This window comes from Protopterus annectens, chromosome 17.part0 (assembly GCF_019279795.1).
Source record: "Protopterus annectens isolate FY-2018-M chromosome 17.part0, PAN1.0, whole genome shotgun sequence".
NCBI lineage: Eukaryota > Metazoa > Chordata > Ceratodontiformes > Protopteridae > Protopterus > Protopterus annectens.
The window spans coordinates 672,809,564-672,831,848 of NC_056751.1; the positions used below are offsets into that span (position 1 = coordinate 672,809,564).

The window sequence follows — 22,285 nt, forward strand, 5'->3', positions numbered from 1 at the left end:
CTTTATTTTATGTAAAAGTACCATATAGTCCTGCTTATGGGCTGTATAAAATCACAGCAATATGATTTCTGAGATGCATTTGTAGTACAGATTTCTACACAGTCTGATGTGTATTCTACTATATTTATTTAAACATTCGTTTTGTTATTACAAAGCCTGTCTGAAAGTCAGGAGAACGGCATTCTTTATCACCAGGAAAATTTGCAAAGCTATCATGAACAAGGAAAAGATGACACACAAGGTAGCTTTACAAGCAGAAGAATGTGATCTGGACTTACTTTAGCGGTTACAGTCCTTAGAGATGAGTGTTATTTTTTTTAAATAAAAATGTATATAACAACTGTGATTTTCACTAGCTTAACAGTGAGTGAGTGAGTCAGTCAGTGAAATCTAGCAATTAAGTTCATCATTCTGTTATGCTGTCTATTAAATTACTATATTTCAATTAACCCTGTGGTAACTTACTTGTTTTGCATTTGTATCTATGCTTGTTGGGTCTTTCGGCTTTTGGCATTAGGGGTCGCCATAACGAAACTCCAGTCCGCTAATGATTGGCAGTTGATTTTTACGTGTCGAGTTGCCAGCCCTAAAGGACAACCTTCAATGAAGGTACGCCCATTCATGCATGCCTCCACGCAGAAGACGCTCTAGCTGAGAATCGAACCGGACAGCGTCTTACTGTGAGGCGACAACGCTACTGCAGCACCACCACCGCAGATAAATTTAGGTTTCTCTATAAGACAGCTCCCTGCTACAGTTTCCTTTTACACACAGACACAGACTTTTTTTTTTTTTTTTTTTTTTTTTTTTTTTCATATCTGAATGTATCTCACTCTGTGGAGCTTTTCTCCCCGGGCCTCTACTGAAAATGGAAATTTCTCCAGCTAGACTAGCCCGGTCAACAAATGTAAAATAAAATAATAAATAAAATTAGTTTCAGAAGTAAATGAATATAGTAAAAAACTATAGTCTGTATCCTCTGGAAGACTTCATATGTAGAGATAGATTTGAGTAAAGCAGTAGGCATATCACAGAGGATAAGGACAAAAAGGTGCATATGCCACATTGACATTCATACTTTGATGGAATAAAAAAAAAATGTATTAAAAAGTCCATTAAGACATGCATGCTCAAATATGTTTATTCTGTAAGGCAGTTGGACAGACACTAGAATCATGATAAGGAAGTTTATTATAGAAGTGACTGTTGACATCAGCTACAACTTTCTCCTTGAATAAGCAGCAGTATAAAAAAACAGAAGTGCAAAACATTGGGATTAGGAAGACAATGAACAATCAAACGCTGTACTAAATGAGGAAAGGCACAGTGACAGAGCAGATATTGTTGTCGCCTCACAGCAAGAGGTTACCCATTTCAATTTTCAGCTGGGGTGCCTTTTGTGTGGAGCCTCATGTTCTCCCTGTGTTTGCATGGGTTTCCTTTGGGTGCTCCAGTTTCCTCCCAAAATTCCAGACATGCAGTAGATGGATTTGGTACTGTAAAATCGCCATAGGTGTGAGTGTGTGTGGTGTGGAAGAACTACTGTGGCAGGGTTAGCCACTCGGCGGGGTAAACTTTGGCATCCTGTGACATCCTGACCCAATGTGTAAAAATGGGAAAAGGGGTTGTCGATGGATGGGCGGACTAAGTGAGGAAAGGGAAGAAATCATTAGACAGGGTATAGCCTTTACAAAGCCAAACTGCTGTGGGTCTAGCCTAATGAGATTTTTATTATCAAACTTTATCAGATCAGTTATAATATGTTTCATGGTTATGCTAGTGAGACTTGTCAGTCTGATGGCTTTATAATTCCCAGGGTTTGTAGTGGGGTCTCCCTTTTAAAGTGATAGCAGCTATGCTGTGTACTCTACATCCATGACAAAGCCTGCTGCTTGGCTCAACTTAATAGTTCCTGGAGCAACTCTGACAAGGTATGTTTAGTACTGTCTATAAAATAGCCTACTATATTATGAGGTCTCAGGGCTGCTTGGTTCTAGATTATTGTCACTGTTGAAGTGACAGTGGGACCACATGTGAAAAAATGGGAAAAAAGAGTTATAGATGGATGGATGGATAGATTATCAGGTCTCATCAAAGATGTGTTTCTGGTCATAGAAGCACTTTCAATATATGTTTTTTGAGAGATTCAGGGATAGGAGGGCTTTGGATAGTCATCTCCAGAATAACATTTGCGCCAAATGTGTTTGCTAATAAATTGGAAATGTCCACTGGATCAAAGCAGGTGACACCATGTTGTGTGACTTTGATGCAACGTTGGGCATTATTTCTTAGTTTCCTGCTGTAGCTAAAGAAGGATTTGTAATTCATTTTGGATTTAGACAATCACCTAAGTTTATGACTGTTACTTCTTCTTCTTTTGGCTTTTCCCAGTTAGGGGTTACCACAGTGGATCACCTGTCTGCTCATGATCAGCAGTGGAGTTTTACTGTGTCAAGTTGCCAGCCTGGTGCCCAACCTTCCACAGAAGGCACACACATGTATGCACTCATGCCTAGGGCCAATTTAGAGTGTCCAATCCACCTACAGCATGTCTTTGGGATATGGGAGAAAACCAGAGCACCTGGAGGAAACCCACATGACCACAGGGAGGACATGCAGACTCCGCACAGAAGGCACCCCAGCCAAGGATCAAACCAGAGAACCTCTTGCTGTGAGGTGGCAACACTAACTGCTGCACCACCGCGGCTGCCCAAGTTTGTGACTGTTACTATTTATCCTAAATATTGAGATAACTGTTAAAAATGATGTTAGAAACTCTTTGATCGACTACTTTGAGACTGAGTTCAGAACTTTTAATGGAATTGGCTAATCTGATTATAATCTTAAATCTACAAACTGTGCAATGGTATGAAGAAGAACTACTTCAGCGAAAGCAGTAAAAGTTTAAGAAACAACATATTGTGGAGGGGTGAATTTTACTAAGAAATTCATATCACAAAATATAATATATTATATATGCAGTTAGTACATGCTGAACCAGATAAACTCAGAAAGAGCAATATTATCTAATGCAAATGCATTCCTGTACTGCAATAATTAAAGTCAAGTATAAGCAATTTTCTAACAATAGTAGTTACTTTTGAAGTGGTATAAAATGGATTAGGTATATATTTTTAAAAATTTCCAAAAATTTGTTTTGGGGTCCACCCTCCTAAGGGTATGTAATTATAGAAGCTTATTTTGTTTGGTATTTTCATGGGTCATTGTTTAATATGCCTTAGAAAGGAAACTGAGGAATGAGATGAGTTTGGTTAATGAGGAAGGTCCTCATAGATGCTACATCGGCAATGTAGTATGTAAATGCTGAACTTTAGGCTAAATTAAACAGACCTAATTGAAATTATCAATGGATTATTGTAATATTTTTAATATCCACAAACTTATCTTAGGACTACAACTGTTGAACTATGGTAGGGTAATTATCCAGCTTTACGGGGAAGGGCACTTTTGCATTTCATATAAAATAACCTTTCTGGAAAGACTAGCACAGTTACTGTTGGACTTATAGGTACTGTGTTCAGAATTAGGACCCCAAATAATGAAGATCAGCAAAACTCAGAGCTACAGTTGAGCAATTCAATTTAGAACCATACAATTTGGCCATTCTGTATAAGTTTCAGACATACTTTGGGCCCCAACTCATAAGCTTAATGTTATCTGGCATCCTTACTACAAAGGATAATTTTGCAATAAGTACATAGAATCATCTCCAAGGATGGAAATGTGCAATACCTGTGCTGTAGTTCATGGGATGAAACACTTTAAATGGCTTGCTAAAATATGAGCCCACCATTTCAAGAATTGGCCAAGTTCTACTCATTTGTTGACATGCTCATAGAAATTCGGCTTCAGAGCACTTATTTGGCACAGTTTACTCTCAGATCGCAAAGAATGATGGCATGTTTGCTGATACCACTCTGGGTGGTAGATATTCAAAGGGAGGAAGTCCTTTGGTCAAAAGTTTGGAATATTGAACTTTTTTCATGCCAGCCCAGGTGATTGAATAGTCATATGATTGTAAAATGCTAGCATTACTTAGTGGAAAGTCATTGTACAATGACGATTGAACATCTGCAATTTTTCAGCTGATGTGCAGTCTCAGAGGTGGTATACAGGGGGTATGGAGGGTGCATGGGGGCTTGATCCATTTTAAAAAAACATGTTTTTATTTTTGTTTTCAGTGTTTGACTTTCAGTCTTTTTAAATGTATTAGTATGGGTTGGATTTTGTGAGTTTTTGACTATTGATAGTACACTCCAGGCAATGCAGGGGGTTTGTTGTGGCATTATTGTTGGCCTCCAATTAGAGGGCTGGAAGAGATGTGGGTATGAGGGTGGGTGTTTATGCAGTTTCAAACATTTTGAAAATGACAAAAGACTATAATATTATTGTATTTTATGTAACCATTTGAAAAGCCAGGACTAGTTAGTGTCACTCCCAGAACAGCAAGACTGCATGACCAAAAATGTATACTAAGTCCAAGATCACTGTTCTACAGAATATTCTATTTTCCCTGAGGTGTAGTAATTTCAGAGCTGGTATATAATAGTTCAGGGGAGTTAGGGACTTGCCTCCCACATCAAGGGATGCATGGGGCTTACCCCATTGCAAACAAAAAAAAATTGAAAAGAAGAAAGCCATGTTCAATATTTGTGACCTTTTTTTAATCATTACTTTGTTCATTTGTTATTATATGGTCAACGCACATGTTTGTCTCTGTATCATCCATCCATCACAACTGCATGATGCACCTGCTTCTTATTGGGCAGAGTAGATAATGTTTGAACAATGTACAGTGTTCATTGGCTGGGAGCCCACCTGACGTGACATTCCTTCTGAGTTATACTGCATCAGTACTATCATTGCAAACTTACAGTAAACTGACAATGGCAGAACTAGCTGAAGCAAGTAAGATAACATGGTAAACTTTCGCTTATGTGTTTATTCCATTTTCTACTGGATAGGTAGGCTGGTAAAAAAAAAATAACTTTTACCATATAGTAATTGACAAAATTAATTGACTAAAATGTTTATATACAGTTAGGCTACATTTGACAAGAGTAATATTTAGTAGAATTTATAACATATTGGAAAGAGATGAGCAAGAAGTATTTACAGACTGCACAATTGCCAGAATTTGTAAAAGTTTAATAAACCATATAACTAAGACGTATGATATGTATGCTTGAAAAAAATGGCAACGTTACAGTGACATACTGATAATATATATAGTAACTAAGGAAACAGATTTAAATACATCTATTAGGTTCATAGGTCATAGGTATACACTAGGCAACAACCAGTAGGCCCACTACAAGCCTAATTGTGCAAACCCAATTGTTGAACTGGGTGAGAATAAAGCAAATGGACTATAAAGTGCGCAACAGAAATACTTAAGGTAATATGCGCCCCCACTCTCTTACTCAACTAGACTCTTTAAAAACATTTAAATTTGCACTAAAAGAACACTATCTCAATAACCTTGTCTGTACTTGTAGTCATATGATTAAACCACCTTAAATGTTTTGGCCACTATACACTACAAATACTTTTACTAACTTAATATAGTTGCAATTTACACTCTGTCTGTCTTTGTATCCAATCTCTCTTGTTTATTTCTGTGGCTGAACATACAGAATTGATTAAACAGTATTCTTACTTATGAAAATATACAAAGAGAATTACTAAAAATTTAACACACGGTTTATTTTCTTGTATTGTATACCTCTATAATATGTATTTGTCTTGCATATCTACTTCAATTTGTATTGTGTAAAACCTTTCTTGACTTTCAAAGTTAAGCTAATGTTATGTAAAAATTTTTGTGATTGAATGGAGCTTTTCTCCCTAGGCCTCCACTGAAAATGGGTCATTGGGCCCAGTGGACTTTCCCGGTCAACAAATGTCAATAAATAATATAAATAAATAAAATACATTAGGTGTATAACAAGTGACAAATATCTCAATTGTACAGATTTTTGCAGAATGTCTAGATTTTGGCCTCATACTTCTGGTCTGTTTTTCATAAAATTGTGGTTTTCTAGCAAATTAGTGGTAAATCATTAAGGACTGATGTTCAAAATTAATGACAGACAGTTGAGTTTCCGACTTCATATCCTTCAGAAAATACATGCTAATGCAAAACCTGTTATTCTATCAATTTTCTGAGTTTGTAAGAGCAATATTTAAAAATCACCCCTATTTTTGGGCTTTTGTCCCACTTTTATTTATGTTTTTGTCCAGATTTCTTACTTAAGAGGTTGAGAGGTATGGCAGGTGAATGTTAAAACAATGACATTGGGACGAGTTTATAAGCTGTTCTAAAACTGCATCCTTAAAAGCTATGTGTTAAGTAAGTTATGAATATGAACTGGAATACAGCTGCAGACAGCTGGCCCCATTTTAGAGAATATCTTCTCAGTGCAGCTAAAGATAAAAAGGGGACTTTGAATGAACTGTAATAATTCAGAATGCATATTAGTGTTATGAGAACTTTGTCACAACAAATTGTATACACTGCATAAAGCTGATGTTAGAAATGAATGACAGTATTTTGCAACCTAAAATCAATATATCACACACAGACCTGCATTTTACCTAACAAAGCACTGAGACTCAAATGTGTGCCACAATTATAGGAAATAAAAATGCATTTCAATTAAGTTATAAATTAACACACTTCCCTAACACTAATACTGTGCCTGAAAACAGCAAATTTATTTCTGGACCTGTGGTTATCATGTCTAGGCCATGAGTCCTAGAAAGAACATACAAAGTACATTATAATACTCAAGACTTCTTTTAGCTAAAAGATAGACTACCAATACATTTTATTGAATTTACACTGAAATATATGTGCTGAATGGTATCTACAGACTGTTGTGATAAGATACATTTCAACCTCCTCAATCCTCAATGTGGATACAAAATATATAATGTAAAAGTCAAAGGTCCAGGGGTACTAATGGTACAGTGAGTGATTACTATGCTTTGTATTATGTGTATAAAAGGTTAATTAATAAATTAGGATTAAGTTTTGAAACATTAGCCTGCAGTACAAATTACCAGTTATGCACAAAATATCATATTACCTAATTCTGCTTCTCTTATTAACCGGGTACTCATTTTCTGCCATTCCCTTATGGCTGACAAGAAATACATTTATTTTCAAGCACAAGAAACAGTACTGACAAAAGAACAATCATCACTTTTTCAAACAAATGTGCAGTCTAGTTATAAAATGATCAGTGGTGCTGTCCAGTTTTGTGCCTGCAAATTACAGTTATAACTTCATTACACAGCAGCATTAATCAAAATGACCCCAAAAATAGACAAGCGTATTGTACAATAATATTGGCACAGGTATTTGGACATCATAACCCCCAAGAATATGTAAGTATCTTATGCAATAACATTGTTCTAACATATGTGTTACATTGTCTTTTTCACAAAGATATGTGGCATGCAGAGTATTAAGAAGAAGAATTACGGACAAGGCTGCACATGTTAGCCAAGACATGCTGAAGCAAAAACGTAACAAAAATGTTACAAATAGGTGCTTCCACCACTACTTTAAGTTGTAAGTTGCCTTGTTGAATTTATTTTACATAATCAATTTCCAAATCATTATGAAATGCTGTCAATAGTCTGATATCAAATATCTGAAAGGATGTATTATTAAACAATTGGTTCAATTTCTGAAAATGTCTTACAGTACTTCAGCCCTACAGATATAAAACTGCACCAGCACTAATTACCCCTTTTCCACGGTTGCTGCAGTTTTGTGCAAAATAATGCCAAGCATGCCTAACTCATTTTCTATGCAAATATTATTTACAAATTTAAAGCACTAACCTGTTTAAAAGAACACAGAAAGCATATATTTTAATGCTGCAGCTGCTGCTTTTTTTCTCACAGGAATCAGAACCTGATTCTAAAAGCTCTGCCCCACCCTGAAGACCTTGGGCCGTTTTAAACTGAATACAGGCTGGGACTTGAACAAATCCACATTCTGATACTTCACTGTTTTCTTGATAAGTAATTCAAATTCCTTTTCTCCCTAGTGAAACCAAAGCCATACATAACTTCTTACATTTTCTGGGCATCCAGAATATCCAAAAACAAATTCAATATACCATTTTCAACATGCTAGCCTAACTGCCTTAATGACCTAATTTAATCTGCATTTTTCATCCTTATGTTGTATATTTTTGGCAATGTAAACACAACATTCCATTCCTTAGTACTCACCACTCCATCATTCTGACATTATATGCCTGAACTACTTATAAAGTTTAATACAAAACAGCATAACCCCCACCCCACCTCCCACCATTCTGAGTGTGTATCGCAGCTTGCAGTACCAATATCTGCGAGCAGATTTGTATATGGAACCTGTAGGTATATGCATGCAAATTCAACTTGCACAAAAGTGCATGCACATTTTAATTGAAAGTGATATTCTAAAGATGGAACCTGTGTGGAACCTGTATGTAGAAACTGCATGCATAACAGAGCTTGCTCCATATATTAAATTTAAGAGATTTACTAACTTTACAATTACTGCATACTCTTTGCATATAAGGAACCACACATATCATAAAACATTGTTTCACTGATGCTGCAGTCACTGGGAAATTGTATGTGCAGTTTGTTTAATCAGAAACTGTTAGCGTTTTCAGTGATAACATGTACGTAACAGTTATGATAAGGAGATTTTTCCTTACCCTATTGTGCAGTCTCAGAATTTCTATATTTAGAGATGTGGAGCTTGACGGTGCATGGGGTTGCTCCCTTGGAAAAACTGCATTTTGTTTGTTTGCAGGATTTTGATGGTCAGCAATAGGCAATAATTACAAAATTTACATATTAAAAAGATTTACCTTTGCAATGATTAATACTCAGTGAATTTCATAAGGAACTGTTGTTTAAAAAGGGCAGTAGTAAATGTTTTTCATTTAACAGTACAACTTATTACTGGCAACACCAAGCAAGTTTTTACATTAAAAAGGACCAACTATGGATTATGTGCTGAAACCAGCAAATATAATGAATTTTTGTGAACTACCTAGTTGGGTAAAAGCAATATTAAATACATTTTTGTACATAAAGACAACAAACATTTTGTAGATTAAAGCAGCAGACATCACTGTACGTGTTGGTGCAAGTGTCTGTGTGTGTGTGTGTGTGTGTGTGTGTGTGTGTGTGTGTGTGTGTGTGTGTGTGTGTGTGTGTGTGTGTGTGTCTGTGCATATCCATGCATGTGTGCCTGGCATTGGCGTGGAAATAAAGGCAATTAAGTGTCAGTGGACAGATTACAAATGCTCTCTTATTGGCTTAGGCAAGTCAAATTCTAAACAGTAATGAAAAGGCACATTCCGGAATATGAATACATTTTTATGATGTTTGAGCATATCAAATGTATAAATGTTTTTGATGCTACCACGGAAGACTGAATAACTTGTGCAGAGAAAACTAAAATGTGTTATACCACTGCAGCTCCCCTACTGACTTCAGTATCTGCCTGTCTGATTTGCCATCCAGACCTAAGGTCAGCAATGTCACCATCTGGTGGAGGAGTAGAAGTCTGCAGAATCATTTCAGAACTCACAGAGCTCATCTTTGTTGTGTGGCAGGTGTTACACTCTAGCTTCCACTTCCATACTCAAGTACACTTTTGAAGGAGTGTGGTGCACAGAAAATTAAGAGATGGTAACATCGTCTCAAACCTGACCCTTGTAAAAGGTGAATATTATATTACAGCCTCTGATCTTTACTAGTGATTAAACCCTAATATATGCCTTCATAACATGCTAGTTACATCTACCTATTCCCTAAATAAGTAGGGATAGCATCTTCTTTCTTTGCTCTCTGTCAGCTTTTTCCATGCCTGGGCCACCAGCCAAACCCAGATTTTTTGGGGATTTCTTGGCTGTAGCCAGGGCTTTATCCTTCTATGTAAAAGGAGTCTACTTGCTAATGACAAAGACCATCTGAAAAAGTATTTGAGAAACTTTAAAGAAACATTTGAAACCTAATCCTTTGTCAGCTGTGTAATGATTTAGACTTTGTAGCAGGAATCAAATGAAGTATGAAACCATTTTAGAGAATATTGCAAGGCTGGTAAACTGGCCAAGCACTGGATTAAGCAAAATATTTCTATGTGACATGCATTATGAAACTATAGAGGAATAATTGTTCCTGAGGAATATTACACAAGACAAGTATTAAGCCTAATATCAATAGAAATAACAGCCTGGGACACATTGAAAAAAAAGCAGAATATAGATGGCACCGGTGTTAAAGAAATGCCTAATAACTCTAATAAAAAGCAGACATGTTTCTAATGTGGTACAATGTCACATAATGAGATACCAATACTATGTGGAAGTTGACTAAAATATGAATGGCAAAGACAGGATAAAAGACATCTAGCATGTTAAAACATGTCTATAAAATGATGGTGTCTACATTTTATAACTTATTTCAGACTTACTGAAATGTGTACTAATGACTACAATATCTGTCCAGTGTGATAGTTACAAAGTAAGAGCACAGTTAAAACAAATTTTGCACTGGGGCTTTGCCTCATTATTGCTGATATTTCTATATACATCTCCTAAGGTTACGCTAACTCATTGGAAAGAGAAATACATCCATTTCTTTTTCCCTAGCTGTGGTGTGACCTCAGAGGTAATACAATTAGAAAATAGCCTCTGTATTAAAGGGTCAGAATATCCTGTTTACAGTTGTATTACAGTCTTCTTCTTCTGGCTTTTCCCAGTTAGGGGTCACCACAGCGGATCATCTGTCCGCTCATGATTGGCAGTGGAGTTTTACGGTGTCAAGTTGCCAGCCCGGCATCCAACCTTCCACAGAAGGCATACACATGCACACACTCACCCCTAGGGCCAATTTAGAGTGTCCAATCCACCTACTGCATGTCTTTGGGATGTGGGAGGAAACCGGAGCACCCGGAGGAAACCCACGCGACCACAGGGAGGACATGCAGACTCTGCACAAAAGGCACCCCAGCCGAGAATCGAACTGGAGAACCTCTCGCTGTGAGGCGACAATGCTAATCGCTGCACCACCGTGGCCACCCTTACAGTTGTATTACAGTATTTCAGTATATTGTGACAGTATCCCCTAAAAGAATGAGATTAGCTAATGAAAAAGAACTTCTCTTTACTCTGTTGTGCATTCTCAGATTTTCAATATTTAGATATGTTGGGGCATGGGGGTGCAGGGGGTGGTCCCTTAGAAAAATAATGCTTTTAATCAGGAGTGATGTACAACACTTTGATAGGTCAAACTAGACCCATTTAATGGGTTATGATGAATGATGAGTCAGCCAAACTGAAATTAGAGACATGAAATTAATATTAAAACATGTTCCATTTAGACATTTGTAGCATGAATCATATGAATGGGGAATGTGTTGGAACTTTTCCAAAAATGGTAAAAATAAAACAAGTCAGATACTGGAGCTGTTTTGCAGAGTTGTAGCTAGGGACTGTAGTGCTCTGAGCAACACACACACTTGTGAATCTCTCATGTATTGTGATTAGCTGATAGTAGCCACTTAATGACAGCCCTGAAAACTGTCAAATAAAAAAAAAAAAAAACAACAACACTTTGGCAGTTTACAAGTTATTAAGTTATCACAGTTACCTACACACTGACTGCCTTGAAACAGTGTTTTTCAGGTTCAGTCGCCCCTATGTGTTAATCAATGGTCACCCGTGGGTGGGTATTCCACTATTCCCAATCCAACCTATCCGTATACAAGTATGTATCAGACAAACCAAACTTCCAATACAGGATCATTTTGAGTGGAAAGTATTTAGAGCTATACATTCAACTAAATTATTTTATTCTGAAAAGCAAAATAAATCCTGTCCCAAATCCTCCTTCTTCAAAAGAGAGACTGACTAAAGAGAATTTGTTTTATAGGTTTTATTGGGATAAGTGCTATTGTTCTTGTAGATGTCTCCAGATCCAGTTCTTATGTGCAGGTGATGATTATGTTAAATGTGTTTGTGATTAGATGTGGCTGAGTGGTTAGTTTACTCATAATCATGTCTTTATTACTTACAGGGGGAGGGCATTGCCTAGGTGCTATGCTTGTGATGGGAACAGGTATAAATAGCATCTGGACAACCTATAAAGAGTCCCACATGGGTTAAACAAGTATAAGCATGTTTCTGTACTTTGTTGCTCTCTGTACGTCATAGCTCTCAAACTCAAATATTTCTTTCATCCACTATATAGCTCCATCATTCCAATCTGCCCATAGCAAGCGCACACCACATAATTTCCAGGGGGTGCCCCCACTATCCATTAAAACTTAAGCTTACAACTTCTATATGTATACAAAAAATAAATAACATTAGAATTACTCAATCTAAGAATTAAAAATTTCCTTTGAAACTTTCCTTGCATCACAGATAGGCCATGCTGGAGAGACATGTATGTGAGTCAGAGCTCTTCTCTAACCATATTCAAGAGAAACCAGGACCAGTAGATGCATAACTGGAAATATACCACAGGTCTAGTTCTCACATCTCTAATGAACAGAGGCAGTCTGTAAATTTTACCCTACCTTACCTATACACCTTAAAATAACTTGTAAGTCACATAAACTTGTGGGATACATTATTAAAGCCTGGCTAGACTTGCAAACGCCGGCACATAAACATGTGGATATATTTGGGATGCTTGGATAGGCTTAGAAAGGCCCCAGTGGTCATTAGCCTCATATACATCTATGAGCCTGTATTATCAGCTAATGTTAGGGTAAGAACCAAGAGTTGGAAGGACAGTCATCCAGGCAGCTACCCTTGTCTGATGCACTGACAGGTTGCACTGCTGTTGCTGGAGAACTGAGTGCTAGTATACCACTGTATGACAACCAGGTGCAATTTTCACAGTAAAATTGCATGATCTGTTGCATGAATGGCAATTAAAGTTCAGGCAATGCTGATGAAATTGTTGTTTGCAGAAATGCAGGAAGAAGAATGGCCAAAGGGAATGAGTGAGAGTTTTATGGTTAGGGAATGAGCTGTAAAAGTAAGGTTAGGGACCAGTTACGAGTTTTATGGTTAGGCTCATGGACCAAGGCTGATTTAGGGTTAGGGAGTGACAGGGAGTTTAAGGTTTAGGGAGGTATGTTTGCAATTAGATTTAGGGATTGACTGAGAATTTTAGGTTTAGGGGAATAACAATTTTAGGTTTAGAGACTGATGTTGTAGGTTAGGATTATGGAGTAAATGGGGCATTTTATTGTTAGAGTTAGGGTTCTGGTATGGCTACAATAGGATTGAAAGACTGGAAGGCTTGTACTTGCCTTTTCAAATAAGTGTCAGCAAGTATCTGAGCTGCAAGGACATTCCACACAAGTAACTGTAGCAGATGTGCGCTGACATGTCCATTACTGTTACAATGACATATGCATGCTTTTAATAACTGAACTAGATAAGTGTCTACTGCACTTATATGGCCTGGTGGCCTTGTACCTCATTGTCTCTTACTGCTACATGGTTATTCACTCACATCTGGGTGTCACACACCCAGTGAATCAGAGTGCCTTCATACCCACCAGGATAGGTGACCCACTATACCCTGCCCACTCAACTCTTCCTATACTCAGACTGCTAAATGATCTTGGGTGGGATGTATCAGAGTCAGGGCCCTATCCTTTGGAGGCATAGAGCCAGAAAGAGTATAAGCTTTTCTCAAAAAAGTTTAATGTGAATTTTTCAAAGATGGAATCTTGTATTTCAAACATCTAACTGACAAGAATGGGCAATGAAAATCACAAGATAAGAATGAGATTGTACTAAAAATACTTGTGCCTTAGAATATGTCTTATATGAGGTCATAGTTTAGACTGTAAATCATTAACTCTGATTCTTACAAACTCCTTGCTGTTCCATTAAATGCACTATAACAGTATTTTCCTGTTATAATTTTTGTCAGTTTTTTAACTTAACCTTTATTTTGTCTATACAGTTGTGTCCTGACTCTTTGCATATACAGTGTTATGGCTCCCTATTAAAATGTTGGCACTTGAAATGCCAACTGCAGGCAAGCCAAAAAAAAAAGATTAAAACACAAGAGAAGAGTGAATTTCAAACAAAAGCTCTTCTACTTTGAACTTCTTTTGCAGGGGGAAGCCTCCCCGCACCTCTTCATGTGGGTGGCACACCCTCCACACTGCCCAAATTTATATATGCCAACTCCGAGATTGGCATTTATTTTATTTATTTATTTTACATTTGTTGCCCGGGCTAGTCTAACTGGATTCATGTCCATTTAAAGTAGAGGCCCAGGGAGAAAAGCTCCAAGACACATACAAAATACAATGCAGAAAGTTGCAACAGTCCAAGCTTAAAAATAGCTATTGTTAATAAAAAATACAATACTCATCATGAGCATAACACAAACAGTAAAACGTAATGTACAAGAGATGTTATTATATACATATATTTAAATTGAAATAGCATGGTCTATTGGTTCTTTAAGGATAAGTCTATAAAGGTGAGGAGTATTCATTAGTGTAAAGGAAGAAAGTTAGTCAGGATTAGTACAGGGGCATAACCAATGTGTATTGAGAAATAGTTTTAGATTCTGTTTAAAAAGTGTTAGTGAAGACAGAGTTATGAGTTCAGTGGGCAGTAGATTCCAGGGCTTTCCAACAGTATTAGAGAACAGAGAGTCTCCTGCCAAATTGTTGGATCTGCAAGTATTGATCAGCAGTTTGTTTGAGGAGCGTAAATTCTTAAGATTGTTGTAAGGGGTAATTAGGCTAGTGAGTATTGGAGTGTTGGTGGGTTGATACAGGGTCTTATGGGCTATGACAAGCTGGTGAAATTGAAGCTAGTTTAGAAACTCTAGCCATCCTAGTTGCTTTAGATTAAGACAGTGATGAGTTCTAAAAGGAGAGCCAGTGGTAAATCTAGCAATATTATTATAGGAGATTGCCAGTTTGTTGAGGTTGTTTTTAGAAAGATTAGTGTATATAGGTGAAGCATAGAGCAGAGTGGAGATTAAGTGAGTTCTGGCTATAGTGGTCCTGGCTACTGGTGTAAGAAAGGGTTTGATTCTATAGAGGGACCCCAATTTTTTTGTTGACTGATTTTATTGCGCTGTTTATATCAGTATCGAAGTTAAGGTTGTTATCTATTGTTATTCCTAAGAGTTTAGTGGTTGGGTCAGGAGATATGAGAGTGCCATTATTAGATATGAGTGTGAAATTTATTGGGATGGACTTTCGGGTTGGAGTGAAAAGTAAAAGTTTAGTATTTTGGGGGTTTAGGAGGAGGCAGCAGATTAAAAAACATTGTTCTACTGTATTGAATGCTTTTTGGGTAAGGGGCTGTAGTTCAGTTGGAGAAGTGGCTGAACAAATTATTGTAGAGTCATCTGCATATTGAATACAGGTGGTGTGTGCAATTGCTGAGTAAAGGTCATTAATAAAAATGGAAAATAGGAGTGGGCCTAATATGGAGCCCTGAGGAGCACCAAGGGAAATGGGAAGGTGATTAGATAGTTTATTGTGCCATAGTACAGCCTGCTGTCTATTGTCTAAGTAAGATTTGAATCAATTTATGGCTAGAGGTATGAGTGAAAGGGATTTCAGTATATTTAAAAGGAGCTGGTGATTAACCATATCAAAAGCTTTAGATAAACCAATGAAGACTGCAGAGGAAAGAATATTTTTGTTACGGTTTTTGTTAATGCAGTCTGTGAAGGATAGCAGAGTAGTGGTGGTACTGTGGAAAGGTCTAAATCCATGTTGACAGTTGTCAAGTAAGTTATTTTGGAGTAGGTGGTTAAGTAGTTGCTTATGGATGAATTTCTCCATAAGTTTTGCTAGAGGAGATAGTAGAGCTATAGGATGAAAGTTAGAAAAGTCATTAGAGTTCCCACCTTTATGTAGTGGGATGATATGACAAATTTTCCAGATAAATGGGATAGTTCCTTCACTTATGGTTCTGTTAACCTGAATGGAAATTGGATAGGCTATGGCTTTAGCTCCTTTTTGCAAATATTCTGCCGGAAGTTAGTCAGCTGAAGGGGTGGTAGGTTTTAGTTTTTGGAGAAGGGAGCAAATAAAGGAAGTAGACACTGGTTGTAACTGAAATGATGGGAGTGAGTTTGTAGTAGAAGTAGGCAGATTTGAGGTATCTGGAGATAGATGGCTAGCAAGTGTTTGGATGGCATCTGTGAAGAAAGAATTGAAGGCATTAGCAGTATGTGTGGGATTCTCAGGGTTAGAGCCTTGTGGGTTAGGTGTGATAGATTGACCTGGGTATAGTAGTTTGTTAATGCTAGGCCAACACGTTTGTGGTTTCTTTTGGTAGGTTTGCTGTAGTTGGAGGTAAAAGTTTTTTTTGTCTAAGAGGATGGCTTTTTTGTATTATTTCTAAGTTGTCTAAAGGTTTGGTGATCTGTAGGATTCTTAGTAGTATGCCATTTTGCCCAGGATTTGTTTCTAAGAAGGATTTTTTGCCTCGTAGCATTTGAGAGCCATGGGACAGGTTTAGCTTTATTTCTAACAGGGCGAGTTGGGCCGTGGAGGTCCAGGTTGGCTAAGAATGTGGAATTAAAGTATTCCACTGCTTCATTTAGTGGGAGGGATTTTAGTGATGACCAATTACATTGCTTGAGTTCTGTCTGGAAAAGTTCAGGGTTAAATTGCTTTTTGGTGCATACTGTCCTGAAAGTGTTTGGGTAAGTTAGGTTGGTTTTATGTCTGATAATATAAGTTAGTGAGTGGTCACTTAGGTCATCTGGGAGGGTTCCTACCTTGTATGTTTGATGAGGAGTATTAGTAAGAATCCAGTCTAAGGTATTTTCTTTGTTATTAGGTTTATTAATTCTGGTAGGGGAGTTAAAACATATAGGTTAATATGGGTGGTAGGGTGTACATTACTACAGGACTTCCAGTCGATATTAAAGTCTCCTAGGACTATAGTTTCTTGTGGGAGATTAATAGAAAGCCAGTTAAGGATATTTTCAAGGGTATTAATGTTATTTCCTGGAGGAAGATAGATACAGATAATATATATGGATTACATGAGTTGACCCGAAATTTAGAAATGAGTACTTCAGCACTATTGTCTGAAGGTGGTCTAAGGTTTACAGTGCTAACTTGTAGCTCTGCTTTATAAAGGATTGCTACCCCTCCTCCCTTTTTGGCTGTGCAGTCTAGTCTAAGGATATTGTAACCAGGTGGGGTGACTTCATTGTCTTTCACTGTAGGTTTTAGCCATGTTTCAGATAAACATAGGATGTCAAATAGGTGGACATCTAGGAGGGTGTGTAGGTGGACAATTTTATTGTTAATGCTGCGTATATTGAGATGTGCTACAGAGAGTGAGTTAGAAGGTTTGGTAGGGGCTTGGGTACTAGTGTTGTTAGGGTTGCACTTTTCAGTGGCAAGGGTATTGTTTGGGCTGGGGTTAGGATGAATGTCCCTGTCTAGTAAGGAGTGGAGGTATATTCTATTTTTAGGGTGGTGAAGCTTACAATAATAGTCAAGTAATTTTCTAATATTTAGATTGGTATACTTAATGTGTGCTAGTCTATGATATTTGGCTAGTAGGTAGCAGGGTTTGGATGTGATGTTTATGAAGTTTAGAGAGATAGGTAATAGTGGTGTCAAAGTGAGTTTGGAGGGGAAGAGAAGGGTGGGGTATAATGGTTGTTCGTAGGAGGTTAGCAGATAGGTAGTAGTTAGAGGAGGAAAGAGTGAGACCAAGAGTAATAGTTGTATTTGGCATGGAATGGGTGATAAAGTCATTATATTGGATTGAAAAGTGGAAGAAGAATGGGAGGTAAGGTAGTGTGAACAGGTAAGGAGATATATCAACAGGTGAGGTGATGTAACAAGGAGGGATGGCCGGTAAGGTAATAACAGGTGTGATGTTGTGACAAGGAGGGTTTGGAGTGCTAATGAGGTAATCTGCTAGATTGGAGCAGATGTGATGGGGGTGTGGTTTTAGAGGAATAAATGTAGGATCAGTGGGGGCAGGTGGAATTTGGGGGCAAGGTAGGGGAGCGGAGTGAGCCCGCAGGGCGAACAGAGCAGGTAGAGACAAGAACCAGAGAGTGTAGACTGTCGAGGATGACAATCAGTGAAGTGTGAAAGTCTGCCGGTAAGTCTGTAAGTAAGAGATGTAGAAGAATGTTAAGAGGCTAGCAAGAATAGACTTGGGGGGGGGGGGGCATACCTTGGAGAAAAGGAATGACATCTCAGTTTAGTATATATCAATCCATTCTTACGGCCATTCAGTCTCCATATTTTGGGACTCATTGTAACAGGTACTGATATTTCATACAGTTATTGAATGCTATTGCTCCATGACTACTGTGGAAATGGATTTCCTCAGCTGGACATACCCAGTCAACAAATGTAAAAGAATGCATTTCATCTTTTGAGATGTCTTGTTTTTTTCTTCAGTTAGTAGTCTTAGAATATGAATGGTATTTGTAAAACTGTATGTCATTTTTGATTTGTTTACCATATCAGTATATAATGAATTGTGCTAAACTGTGTTTGCATTGAAGCTGTTTTGAAAAGCATTTCCCATATCTTTATCTATATTTATATTTATATCTATATCTATCTATATATGGGTTCCCAACAAGTTGTTGAATGGCAGCTTATTGAACCTGGAGATCCTCTGGCACAGTAGGCATTTTTTTCATTAAATTTTAATTCATAAGTTTGGCATCAATCATTTGTCTGTGTCAGCCCTTTCTATAACATGTTAACATCGTTGGGGGACTCTATGAGTGCACCCACTTTACAGTCATCTGCAAACTTGGTAAGCCACAGGCCATCTACCTTTGCCTGGATTTCAGAGAAATAGATTCCAAACAGTAGAGGGCCCACCACAGATCCTTGTGGTACCCCACTGGTAACTGGTCTACTGGTGGAGGTGGACTCCCCAACTTTAACAGTGTGCTTTCTGTCGGTGAGCCAGTTTGCTACCCATATACTAATGTATGAATTAATCCCCAACTTGCAGAGTTTCTCTATGACACCTGAATGGGGGATTGTGTCAAAGGCCTTGGATAAATCAAGATAGGCAGTATGTACTGTTTTACCCTCATCCATGGCTTTGGTGACATTCTCAAAGAAGTCCACTAGGTTTAATAAGCATGAGCTATTCTTGATGAAATCAAGCTGGGTCAGGTCAAGGGTTTTAAAGTTGTCTATGTCCTTGTGGATAATGTCCTTGATGATTCTTTCCATGACCTTGGAGATAAGGATGGTTAAGCTTATGGGTCGATAGTTCCCAGGGTCAGTTGATGGATCTCCTTTGTGCAAGGGGTTCACAGTTGCTGTTCTCAACTCTGCCAGGACAAAGATAGTTCTCAGGCTATAGTTAAAGAGAGAGCCAAGTAGTTCTGTTGGTCTTGTTTTAGATTGTTTAGTAAGCAGCCTGGGATGTTATCGGGTTCCATAGGTGCCATGTTTTTGGCTTTGGAGAGTGTTTGTATGACCTCTTCTTTGCAAATACTCAGTAGAGGACTGGTGTCAGTAATGCTTTGGCGCATGTCTGGTGGGGACAGAGGGGTAAAGTTCTTGCCATATCTGTTGGCTAGCAGGTTGGCAGTTTCCTCAGGTTCGGTGTCAGTGGTACTGTCCACTATACGTTCAGAACATGGCTGGGCATTCCTTTTTAGGTTTTGGACATGGCTAATTAATGCCTTATGAATGTCTTTAGCTAAGGATGCTAATTTAGACTTGTAGCCAACCTTAGAGGACTTGTGGGGCGAGCTTTGCTAATTTGGTTATGGCATACAAGGAACAGGAGTTTGTTTTTAGAAATAATGGATTTGGTGAGTTGATACATTACTACACACGTTATTTAGATGACATTTTTATTATATTTAAAGGGGATGCCAAACAGACAACAGAGCTCCTTGATTATTTTAAAAACACCACCCAGTTCTTGGTATTTTTGCATATATACTGTATCACCTATTTAGATGTAGACCTGTATAAATATAGTGTGAGTAAAAGGTATAAAGCTAAAATTTATAGGAAGGAGACATATTCAGATTCATTCCTACATTTTTCTAGTGCCCACCCAACATATCAGAAAAGGTCAGTAGTAAAATGCCAATTAGTAAGCGCTTCAATAATGGCCTCTGATGAATTAGACTTTCTCAATGAATGTGATTTGTTGAGAAGCATGTTTCTGAAGCGTGGGTATCCAGCCAATTTACGAAATGATTTAGTAGAGGAAGTTCTATGGAAGAAAATTATTGGGCACTTTAAAGCCATTTTAACCCACGAAGATACATTGATTACAGGTAACAAAGAAGTGGGTGACCAAAATATCGTAGAATCCCAAACAAATGATAACCTGACATTTATTACCCCCTTCAGTATGGACGCTTTTAATATTAAAGAAATTATAACAAAGAATTGGGGTTTAATTACAGCAGATGAAGAAATAGGACAGATTGTAGAAATGAGACATATATTCCTTTTCAAAAGAGGTCAGAATTTGAAAGTTTACTTGAATGCAGTAAGAAAATGATGACAAGGAATGCGGGATGTATAAATGTGAAGCATGCCCCTATTGTAAGTATATTGAAGTAGGGAGAATTTTTTTTGGTTTGGGGAAGAAAATTTAAATGTAAAAGCAGGTATAACTGTAACTCAAAAAGTGTTATCTATCTTGCTAATTGTAAATCCTGCCCCTGCTTTTACATAGGGAAGACCAACCATAAATTAAAAGAACGGGTTTATGAACACCTATACAGCATTAGAAAGTGGAAAATGGAGAATGCAGTAGCAAAACGTGTATCTACGTTCCCAGACCATAGTTTTGTATTTAAAATAATAGACAATGTGGATTTCAATATAAGGGGTGGACTCATGTCATTAAAGCTTGAACAACAAGAATTGCTTTGGCAGATAAGGTTGAATGCTTATAATCAACCAGGACTTAATGATGCAAGTTCTGTAGTTTGTTTATTGAAAATAAAGAGCTTGTTAAGATAGAAAGTAGAGTTTTTATCTTTTTGAGTGTATAAATATTTTTAATAGCTTTAAACTAAACAGTTGTATTTTAGTGATGTCTTTATATTTGTGTATTATTAAGAGGTGGAGTTTGTGATACTCACGTGGGAATCTTGACTTTACTATTTATTGAGGTATTTGATTCATTTGTCTGAAGAAGTTTTGGTCAACTAACTAAAACGAAAACGCTAACTGAATTAAACTGTGTGTTGCTAACTTACTTGCCATTGTTCTTTACTTTGTGGAAATATTTATGGCCAACCTATTCGAATTGAGACTGACCACCAGCCTTTTGTCACTATTTTGAAAAAGCCAATGCACAAAACTCCTGCCAGATTGCAATGCATGATGTTGAAATTGCAAAAGTATCATTTTCACTTGTTTTATACAAAAGGTAATCTTTATCTTACTGATACTTTATTCAGGTCACCCAGAAAAAACACTGAACAACATGAAAATAAGAAACCTGATTTTCAAGTCATGGAAGTGAGAAACTTTTCTTCCACACATCTTGACGAGCTTAAAACTCACGCAGCTTTTGATCCAATTCTCCAGAAGCTCAACCACTTTATCAGTTGAGGATGACCGTCAAAGCAATCTTGTTTACCAGTAGATGTGCAGCAGTATTTTCCTTACAGAGATGAGATTTTTATAGGTTCACAGGTTCATAGGTTGGTACTAGGCTATTGGCCCTAAGGCCTATGCAAGCCTAGCCATAACAATTCCCTGGAAATTTTTTCCCACAATATTTACTTCTCTGGGCCTCTGTCTAGCAGGGCGACTGACATGATCCCCGGGGTGAATTTCCTATCTCCCATCCAATCATCAAGGTTCCTTTTGAAGAGGGCCAATGAGGTGCTCTGCTTGACATGTATGGGCAGTCTATTCCAGAGTATGGGGAGTCTCTGGGTCAGGAACCTATCCCTCCAGCATGTTTTGTTCAATGTGATGATAAGGTTTAGATCCCTGGAGCATGTGGCTCTGAGGGATTGGGATTTCTTTAAGTGGAGCATGTCCAACAGCTCAGGGTTTGACATGGCCTTGTATGTTAAGCAGAGATCACCTCTGAGTAGACGATATGCCACAGAGTATAGCTGGAGTCTTTTTAGATGGTCAGCATATGGCATCTGCTTTAGGCCTGTGATTCTTTACTGAGGTATTTTTGTGGCCTTTCCAGCTGTTGCAGATGTCTTGTGAGGTACATACCAAATGGGG

General features: G+C 37.7%; 1 protein-coding gene across 1 annotated transcript in view; it reads right to left on the bottom strand.

The window, feature by feature from the left end:
* The window catches only part of LOC122791715 (intelectin-1a-like), a 655,125-nt gene extending 647,020 nt beyond the window's left edge, over positions 1-8,105 (bottom strand). Inside the window, exon 1 of the mRNA XM_044059612.1 lies at positions 7,876-8,105. The gene's annotated coding sequence lies outside the window, so the exon portion shown is untranslated. The remainder of the gene's footprint in view (positions 1-7,875) is intronic.
* Between the last annotated feature and the right edge of the window lie 14,180 nt (positions 8,106-22,285).